The sequence below is a fragment of the Gymnogyps californianus genome, chromosome 12 (genome assembly GCF_018139145.2).
Source record: "Gymnogyps californianus isolate 813 chromosome 12, ASM1813914v2, whole genome shotgun sequence".
NCBI lineage: Eukaryota > Metazoa > Chordata > Aves > Accipitriformes > Cathartidae > Gymnogyps > Gymnogyps californianus.
The window spans coordinates 18,655,207-18,665,907 of NC_059482.1; the positions used below are offsets into that span (position 1 = coordinate 18,655,207).

Sequence of the window (10,701 nt, forward strand, 5' to 3'; positions counted from 1 at the left end):
CCTGAGCTAAATGTTCTTTTTCTTATGGTGGTCAGAGCCAGGGGTAGTTTTACAATGTGCAAAACATGCACTCGTAATTAAAATGAAACTCACACTGACAGAGAAAGGGGATGGCGAATGTTGACCTCACATGCTGCATCTGTAGAGCATTTGGGGACACATTCTTTCAGCAAAAGTGATGTTGGCTTTTGATATTCTTTTTTAATAAAAGGTGAACAGGAATAAAGTTCTGTGTTAATTTGTATGCACTGCATGAAGCCATTTCTCAGGAGAAGGCAGCGCTGATGGTACTTTAGAGAACTATCCCTCTGTATTTTTTAATTTTCCATCCTTCTCTTTAAAAACAGGGATGTTGCTATTGCTTGTAAACAGTGGAAATTAAAACAGTAAATAGGAGGAAAAAAATAGAAAGGTTTTACTTATCTGTTCTGCTTGTTTTCTGCTGTTAGGCTTTTCAATACTATGTTCACATAGCTATTTAGGCAAGTGGATTCCCAATATACTAACACATCTACCCAAGTGTGGCTTGTAAATCCCTTTGGAAATCTGCCCTTTTGAAATAAGACTTGGAATAGGAGCCGCTGAAAACTTTGGAAAGGCAGTCTGTATGAATATGGAGGCTCAGATCCTCAGCTGTTGAGTTGTGGCTTGAGCTGTGCTTTTCTGCTTGCCTGGGGGAAAATCTCTCCCCTGGTCTTTTGAATTTAAGATTCCTGGGGAGGACGGGAAGGTCTGCTTCCGGCTCCCAGTCCTCCTAGACTTTTTAATCTCCTGCACTAACCAAAGAATCAACAAGTATATCATCTTCCTCGCAGCAAGATAAGATCCTTTAAGAGGCAGAGCACTCTGCCTTCCAACAAACTCATGCATAAAAGGTTAATTTAGAGCGTGCAGGTATCTGTGTATGTTGGGCAAATGGAGAGCTGCAGGGATTCTTTTTATTCCTCCCATTCTCTTAGCGTTGGCTAGTGAGTGCAGGTTGAATGTATGACTTTACGTTATGGAGCACCTCTCCATCACCCGGGCCTTTTGTCAATTCACCAAATGTGACAATTACAGCATTTCAGAGATGAGACTTTCTAATCCTATTACTCATTCATCAACCTGCGGATGATAGCAGAAGCCAGATCGAACAGTGCCAAAAGAGCAGTGAGGAGCCTTCTCCAGTGCTGTGAAACTAGGCTTAGCTCAGGCACAATAGGTGTGTAATTTAAGGTTTTGTTGAGCTGAAATCCAATCACATACTTGACTGGTAGATCACAGAAAGACACAGACAAAAAGAATGAGATAATTCTACCTCACACAAACACTTGAATCCGGCTTTGACTTAATAACAAGTGTGTGATCAACCTTACACTGTTTCTTTTTTTTTTTTTTTTTTTTTTATTTGAACCTAGAGATGGGATGGCACTGAAATACTTTACCTACTTGGGTATCAGCCAATAATATTTAAAAAAACCCCACAAAAACCCAGAAGGAAATGGAGGAACTTGCTTAGACAAATAAATGGAAAAAGTGCAGATGCTCATTACATGAAAGATAATATGAAAATTTAACTTCCGGGCTTAGCTCAGTGCTGTCTTGTCAGCATCTGGTACCTATTGCTTTCCCAAGGATGGAGAGGATCTAGTAGAAATATGAGGGGAACAAAGCTAAAAAAGTTAAACCTTGACTATAGACGGAAAAATTATACTGTGAACCTTACTGTGCTCTCTCTCTTGCGACTAAAATACTCCTTTTACTTTGTCCTATTTCAGACACGTGCTGCAATTGCAAGAGGAATGGTGGGAGCTCTCAGGGGTGGGTGAAGCGGGTGCCAAGGTGCTGCAGCCATGTGCCACTGCAGGTCACATAACCTGAAGTGGATTCGCTCTGTGTTTAAAGAGGTAGCTTTTCATTAGATAGTGTTATTTAGATTCAGTCTGGTAAAGGAGAGTGTTCAATGCAACCTGCTCTAGGAGTGGCCTTTATATATTAACAAAATAAAGTGTAGGGCATGTAAGTTAAAAGCTTTGGTAGGAAAACTCTTTGCAATAGGAACATGCACATTTATGTCCATCACCATCATCAGTGCTGTTCTTCCATATAGTGTAGCAGTCCAGCTTCTCTGGCCAAGTAAAAGTCCTGTGTCAAAACCAAACTTCAAAAAACACATTTCCATAGTTCTGGTGTCCATCTCGGGCTCTTTGAACTGACAAGTTCAGTGGGATTAACAGTACATGAAATTTGGTACTAGCTTGTAGGTGTCATGAGCTGGACACTCAGAAATATAGAGACCCCAAACTAGAGGGGACATTAAAAACATGTACTTATGTTACCCTAGCAGTACCCACTGCTAGGAAAAATGGCAAAAAGGTTTAATGACTCAGGTCTGGCAGAGGAGCAAGTGCTCTAGTACAGTGGTTGAAAAAGTTGTTTGTTTGTTTTTTTTTTTAAAGTTTGCAGATCAAGAAATGCCTTCAAGCCACATGACTTGAGTTGATATGTAAGGCTCCAAATGCCTTAGATCCAGTTACATGAGCATTGGGTCACTAACGTGCAATCAGCACAGTGGCAGCCCATGAACGTGGGCAGGGCATAACTCACATGGAAGCCAGTTGTCAGAGCTAATCTGCAGCAACAGGTAACGCACTGTCCTTGTGCCAAAACAAAGGAGCCAAGCCCTGGTGTCAGTAATGCAGTGACTGGGAAAAAAAACCAAGAAGCTCAGAGAGATAAAAAGGAAGGGGAATCCTGGGGGTCAAAGAGTTAAAATGAAGTTTGAAGCTTGGCATTAGTCATAAGAGACCAAAATCCAGGCAATGTTTTGCTAGAGAAAAAGTAAATAAATTACTGATTTGCAGGATATTAGACTCAAAAGCATACGGAAACAACATCAATGGAAAGATTCTTTTTTTTAATAAGTGAATTAGTAGGGGAAAATCCCACAACAATGAAACTCATATTCAAACATGACATAGAGAGAGAGAGATTTTCAATGGTTCGTAGGAATATGAGAAGATTGAGATATGTTCCAAACAGAGAGGAAAAAAGAAGATATCCACAACACAGTATAATCTGAGAAGCTCAAATGGAGTCTAATGTGGCTCCCAAACTGCAGAGATCTCATAAATATAGAGATTTCATTCAGCAATATAAACTCTGACATTTGACCAGACAATTGCCTTGGGGGCATTAGCTAAAATAGCCTCAGCTTTAAAATTGAAATATGAACTTCTGAAGGCTTTGGTAGTTGCTTTCCAGTGACACTGAGACAACAAATATGAATAGTGGCTGCTAGATATATCAGCATCCCTAATTTGGGAAGAGGCTGGTGATTTTGGCTATGTTTAGCTGCAGACATCCTCTCATCTGAAAACGTTCTTTCCCTTTGGTTTGCTTATGTAGGTAGCTCAGCTGTCTTTCACCAACATGAAGACAGGTATAGTTTTCACCACTCTTTTTGCCTGTCAAGAAGCCAAACAACATGGTTGTTAATGGTGCGTAGCAGAGTTAGTGCGCTGGGGCGGCGGTGCTGCTCCTTGGATGTGGCATTTGCAAGAGTAATCCCGGAGAGGCTGGATCCTTCCGTGGCTTGGGGAGTGCCTGTGCAGGGTTGGTTGTGTCTGTGCCTGTGCAGCACAGAGGTTGCTGTCGTCTTCCACATTTTGGGGAGGAGGCATCAGGCATTTACCCTCTCACCTGGCACGTGGGTTTTATAATTCCTTTTTCTAGTAGAATACAGTTTGGGTTCCTTTGTGCTGCGAGCCTCAGCCCGCAAGTGGCAACCCACTGCGGAGCAGACCCTCAGGGTGAGCGACAGTTGCCAGAACAAATGCAGTTGTCGGTGGTCTCTGGGGGCTGCAAGTGCTCTCTGTGGGAGCTGTTTGATGTCGCTGACCCCACACTGAATCAGGAGGGGAAGGAGGAAACTGCATTCAGCACTATCTGTATAAGTACATCTGCTAACGACCTGTGCCTGGTAAGATGTAAATGTATGCACAGTTCAGCACTTCAGCAAGTGCTCTCCCTTTATAGACATGCACGCACACTGCTACTGTGTTTTTAATAGGTATGCTCTTTTCATGATGTTATACAGCTCCAAAATCCTACCCAGATTAACAGTGAGAAAATGAATGCTTTTTGTTGCTGCTGGCTTCTCGATATCGTGGAGGAACAAGAACAGTACTGGTTTTAGTTTGCTTTAGACTATGCAGGTGAACATCTGCTCATCTGTGTAAGCCCCTGACCCACCTCTCCTTTAGCTACCAAATCAACCGCCGGGACAGCTATGTGATTTTCCTGCTTTTGTCCAATATGATAAAGACAACGAGCTAAACCAGCTTACAGATCATGCTGTCTTCCTGACTGCAAAGTAACTTGCTTTGTGTGCTCCCAATACAAGGAGACCGTAAGGACCTGTTTGGTAATATTGTCAATATGCTCCCTTAAACTCCCTGGGTTCATTCTCTCTGCACACCAGCTCTGTGTGTCGCAGGTCTCTGCTGACTTCAGCAGGACAGCATGGGGGGAGGAGAGTCAGCTTGGTAAGTCGCCCATGTACTGCACATCTGTACTGAGTGTCTGTGGCCAGGTGTTGGTAGCAGGGGTGGCATCTGTGAGAAGAGACCGGGGGCTGCCCTATGCCAGACACAGCCGGAACTGTGTCTGCAACGGACCCACTGCAGGGCACAGCTGACCCCATCAGCGAAGCTGGTGGCACCGATGTGAAAACATATTTAAGAAAGGGCAGAATGCTGCACAGGCAGTGGGGAGTGAGGAAAAAAAGTGAGAAACAGCCCTGAGAGCACCAAAGTCGGAGAACAAGGACGGGGAGGAGGTGCTCGAGGTGCTGGAGCAGATATTTCCTTGCAGCCCACAGAGAGGACTGCAGTGGAGCAGGTATTTCCTGGCAGCCCATGGAGGACTATGCCAGAGCAGATACCCCCAGTGCAGCCCATGGAGGCCCCCATGCTGGAGCAGGTGGACATTCCCTGAAGGAACTGCAGCCCATGGAGATCCTATGCAGGAGCAGGTTCTCCTAGCAGGAGCTGTAGCCTCCATGGAGAGCCCACGCAGGAGCAGATTTATCCTGAAGTACTGCAGCCCATGGAAGGATCCACACTGAAGCAGGGGAAAAGTGTAAGGAGGAAGGCGTGGCAGAGAGGAACTGTTATGGACTGACTGCAACCCCCTGTTCCCCATTCCCTCTGCGCTGCTTGGGTGAGGGGGAGGTAGAGGAGCTGGGAATGAAGGAGTGAAATTGAGCCTGGGAAAAAGGGGTGGCATGGGGGAAGGTGTTTTAGTTTTTGTTTCTCATTATCCAAATCTATTTTAATTGGCAATCAATTAAATTAATTTTCCCCAAGTCCAGCCTGTTTTGTCTGTGACAATAATTGGTAAGTGATCTCCCTGTCTTTATCTTGACCTGTGAGCTTTTCCATCTTATTTTCTCTTCCTGTGCTGTTGAGGAGGGGGAGTGAGAGAGCGGCTGGGTGGGCATCTGGCCAAGGTCAACCCATCACAACAATATATGCATTTCGGTAGGAAGAGGGATCTGAAGTTGAGTTGTATAACTTTAACCAAAAAGCATAAATTAAATATTCTTGTGTCTACCCAGACTGTGCAGAGTGTTCAGTTTTGGCACTCTCCAGACAGTAAGGTGGAGTATGTGCTATAAAGCAACAAATTTCGTCCTTCCCTAACTTCTCAAATCAAAACAGCCAAGACAAATACTACTTCTTCCCTCTCGCCTCTCTTCCACCCTCCCATTGCCCTGCCCTCTATGGCCCTTTGCAAACCTGTGTAAGCGGCGGCAGACCCAGCTGCCTCACTAAAATCCTGCTCTCTGCAGTAGTCTTTAAAAAGGTCAGCTGCCATAGACCAGTGGTGGATGTTTTTGCATGACTCCTTTCTTTTTGTCTTCATACTCTTTCCCTCAGTTCCTTGTCAAACTCTAAGAAAAGCTCTTGAGGGCCACAGAACTGGGGGCAGGTTTGGCCTCAAAGAAATTTAAGTACCATGTTTCTGTCTGTAGATCCCAGATCGTTGCTGTCTGTTGCTGTAAAGTGTCAGACTCTGTATTGGTTGGTAACTAACAGCAGCAACACTTAACGAAGTTGAGTGAGGATGATGTTTAAGCATTTCTCATCCTAAGGAGCTACCATGGCAGCTGTGGAAGGCTCCTACAGTCTGGATGTGCTCTGAATAACCTCTCTCACTATGGTTCACATTAAAAATTTTGATTATCTGTCAGACTGCTGCTCCCCTTCTCTTGAGCTATCAGAGTTGCAACACTCTGCAGAAGTCATTTACTTGCCAGCGGTACCGTTAGCCCTTTGTGAACAATTAAGCTGAGGTCGGAGGTTGTAATATATCAAATTTGCGGACTGTATTAAATTTGATTTTTACTGAAAGGAACTTTTTGTCTCTTTTATCAGGAGGAAAATTAAGCTGTGAACTGGAATTCCATCAGGCTGTCTACTGCGAAGCCCTGTGGCTTTAGCAAAGGGGCAGCAGTGGTCAGAAATGACACTCAGAAGGTAAATTTATTTCTTTTTTATTAAAAAGGATAAGTTATGACCTGTACAGTATATCTTAAAGAAGGAGGAGAGTTAACATGATACACTGTATTTTCCCATTTCTTTTAAAAAGCCTGATCTTGCAAAGTGCAGAGAAGTTCTGGATGGGAGGGAGGGGGGAGCTGAGCTACCACTGAAGTTGCAAGGTACGGACGTACCCACCCTCCACACCTGCCCCACTGGCAGCAGCCTCTGTTTCTGGTTATTAGATGAAATGTTGGAGGTTCTCTTCTGGTCTGAAAAGGGCATGGAAGTGTGAGCTAGATATTCTGCCTGTCAAATTATAAATGGACAAGGAGTTCAGGATAGGCTTTTGGAAAAGATTTTCTGTTTGATTCTGGAGTTGAAAGTTTCTTGAGGTAAAGTTTTTAAAACCTTTGAGAACACATCTTCAGTGTGGGCCTCTTCTCTCACCAAACTCACTAGGAGTTTTGCCATTTCAGATCACTTTCAAAAGTTCTGTTCAAATTTACTGTCTTTGTGAATTTTTGCCATTCTAAAGAATTGTTCTTTAATAAATGGAAATAATTTTATTATAAAACCAAACTACAGTGAAACCCTCTGTCATTCCCTGGTTTCCAGAGAACAGACGCTTTGGGATCTAAACACCAAGTTAGAAATTCCCAGACGTGCTGGATATGTGGTCAGCACCCAGCCAGGCTGATGCTGCCTTTCACCTCTCCAGGGCTGTATTCTATAGTTTAGGGGAAGGATTGTCCTTTGGACCTAAACATGCAAGTATGTGCTTGTTCTCTTCATATGGGTATAAGATAGCCCTTTCTGTCTTGCACATATATCAAAATATATGTGCGAGTCTCAGTAACTTGCATGCTGATCTTGTCGCTGTTTACACAACCTGCTCTGTTTGCATGCATCTGGCCAGCTGTGGTTTACACATGGACATGTTTGATTTTGTGCGCAGTGGCTGATGATATCAAATTAGGCTGCAAAGATCCAACGACCTTTTCATTTTTCTGTAAGATTAAAGGTTTGCCCTGCTATATTTGGTGTGGATTTCTCCTCCCCTCTTTGCTGCGTAGTGTTATGTTCCACTCATCCATATCTCCTGTGTTTCCACCCTAAAGAAGGCCAAATTTCAACAGCAAGAAAAGGGATTCTATTGTGCTCCGTATAATTTGAAAAACACCCTGTGGGATGAATTGTGCAATTTTAATATTCATTATCTCAAATGTAGACAATAGAGTAGACCGTAGTAGGAAACACTGATTAGCAGATTACTAAAGACAGTTTTTTCAACTTGGCACATTATTTGGTGATAAGCGAGTAAAACAGTTTCTCAAGACCTGAATCTTTGGTATTCAAAAATGCAATGTAATGGCTGCATGGGAATCATCCTTCAGTAAACACGTACATGGGAGCTCACGAGCCATGCGCGGACAGAACTGACTTCCTTTGTAAGTCTTAGGCCTTACTGGTTAGCAGCTGAGACCAAGAGATTTCTGTTGCTCCCTCCAACTCTAAATGAAAGCCTGTTTCAGAAGGGAGAGGGGAAGGGGAGCATGCAATCAGTCCATAAAGTGAATGGTAATGTTTTAATTACAATTCTATTGGTTTTCTTCCTATTTGGCTGTTTGGGGTTGTGTAGTTTGCATATTCATTCCTTTAATTCTCACAAAGGTTTTGTTGTTGGTTTTTTTTGTTTGGCAAAAGTTTGACTCCAAAAAGAGGCAAACTTGTCATTAACAGGCTATAAGGGAAAGAAGAAAAAAGGGCTGGTTTCTATATATTCAAAGATTTCTGCAGGGTAAGGATACAAGGTGGGTATAATTTTGTGGAAATAGAGATACAAAGATTTTTGTGTAGACACGTGCAAGTGAAATTATGTGTGGCAGCACGGTTCAGGAGTGTAATGAAATTTAGCCAAGCAAAAAACTCCTCTAACCATCACCCAATGCAATGAAAGTAAACTGATAATTTTTATAAAGGCTGCAGTACTTGCCAATTCCCTTTCTCAAGTGAGGCTTTCCAGGGTATTCATTCTGTTAAAAACTTCAGTGAAATACAGCACTACGTACTGGGTTAATTCCTTTCCCATAGGAGACATGTAGTCACAATATTTTTTGTTTGTTTCTTTTTAGCAAATAGCATGTAATTCATAGCAGACTTCCAGCTCCTGTGAAAGAGAGAAGATGCTTTTGCTTCACACAACCTTTGCATCTAAGGAAGTAAGTTGATCTCCTTGCAGAAACACTATCACAACTACAACCTTCTTGACTAGTTCTTTATGTCCTCCTGTCAAGCATTATTCTCATTACATGGACACTTCTCAAGGTTTTGTGTCAGTATGGATTAGACTCGTAAGAGCATGCTGAGACAGTGTGCAAAGCTGCAACGTCTTCCATCTCCATGGCTGCTTTGAGAGGAAATGGGATTCCACGTCTTGCTCGGAGGTCAGGACAGTGTTAGAGGACTTTCTTCAAGCCTAAGCCAACCTCAGGTATTCTTGGGAGATGCACGTGTACTGGAGCAGACTGGGGTAGTGCATGAGCATAGACCAGGGCTTGGAAAATGGGGTTAAGGTTGATTTGAGGAATGTTTTCTTTCATTGTAGAGTTAAAGCCATAACAGTCAATTCAAGCAGCAGCGCTCTGATGCCTTCTGTGAATTACGGTGTTCTGTGCACCTACTACACACGATCAGGAGTGGGGGGAGTCCACTGCAGACTCCACTCATGTAAGCTGTCTCCAGCTGTCACTAGAGATACTGAAAAGCAAGTCACCATCACAGGTATTTCCTGCTGCCGTCAGATGATGTGTAGTGACTAATAGGGTTGCCAAGGATGAGAAAAGAACAGGCTGCAACAGCCAATATTTAATAAGTGCATCCTAAGATTTTTCAGAGTGATTTCCATATTTATACATACTGTATTTTAATACGGCTGTGCTTGCCCATCTACTTTTTTTTCATAGCCTATGCTGTCTCCACGCCTGAGAACTTTGTCTTTCCATTGTGTTCTGTCTCACAGGCATAGTATAATGACAAACCAATTCCCTTGCTTCCTAGTTAATGAATAGTCTCTAGTTTTTTTCAGGCAGGAGTGTTAAAGAAAGCCTAGCTTTCAGCTATTAAAAATATTCAGTGATATTTATGACAGATTTTCCACCACTTCTTTCCCGCTGCATGTAATCTTCAAGATCATTAAAGGGAAATTCTGAGATTTTCCATGCTTAGTGCTAATGTAGCACTTGTTTCATAATGAAGCTTGAAATGGTGGGTTTTTGCTCTGCACACGATTAATGCTAAAGTCCACATCCTTATCTGATAGAAAACACCAAGGGCTCCACTGAAGTAAATGAAGTTAGGATAATTTGCATCGGTTGAGGATGTGGCCCTATATCTGCTTGACATTATCATGCCTGCTACAGTATAGACACCAGCTGGGGTGCTGTTGTTTCATTCCTATGTGGGGTAGGAAGGGCCTCAGTGGGGGAGAATGAAAGTGGAGAACGGCCGTTGCTAGCACAAGTTAGGAATGAGCTGTTTGAAGTATAAGAAGATTGAAATAAAAAGGAAAAATCTCACCATAACATAGTGAGATGCAACTGAAAGGACGTGAACTTAGTGAGGTTGCTCCGCTTCATGTTACTCTAGAGGGATTAGTGCTCAGAACAGTTCCTCCAGCCCATGTCTGTGATCAGGGGTGGGAAACTTCTCCCATGCCCTGGGGTTTTCAGGTCAAACTAAACTGCTTAGGGGCTGTACCTCAAAGCCATATGGAGGCTCTAACCACTACTGTGCAAAAATACCCTGTTTCTCAGGTGGAGCTGGCAGGAACCAGTTCTTCAGTAGCTGCATTGGCTTTCTATTTGCATTTGGATGAAAACCAAGAGGCTGCTTTTTTTCCCTCTGACTTTGAATATAACTATCTCTCCTCCTTTAAGCTGCCCTACTTCTTAAACATTGATGCTGTTTGCAGTGCTGTAGCTACCTGGTTCTGGGCTTTTGTTTCAGAACACTCTTGCCATAATATTCTCCACAGGAGGAGTCTTGCTAGAGGCACTGTCTCCCCTCCAGCCCCAAGGAGAATGCATCTTGTCTCTGTGGCACAGTGGAAACTTCTGGGATTGTCAGTCTGTCCAGCATGACTGAAATAGCTGTAAAATATGGTGTGGTTTTTTAG

General features: G+C 43.1%; 1 long non-coding RNA gene across 1 annotated transcript in view; it reads left to right on the forward strand.

Annotated features, from left to right (window-relative positions):
- LOC127021124 (uncharacterized) overlaps positions 1–9,738 on the forward strand; it is a 48,672-nt gene extending 38,934 nt beyond the window's left edge. The window contains exons 3-4 of the long non-coding RNA XR_007767164.1: positions 6,420–6,521; positions 8,660–9,738. This is a non-coding gene — a long non-coding RNA (uncharacterized LOC127021124). The remainder of the gene's footprint in view (positions 1–6,419; positions 6,522–8,659) is intronic.
- Positions 9,739–10,701: the final 963 nt, after the last annotated feature.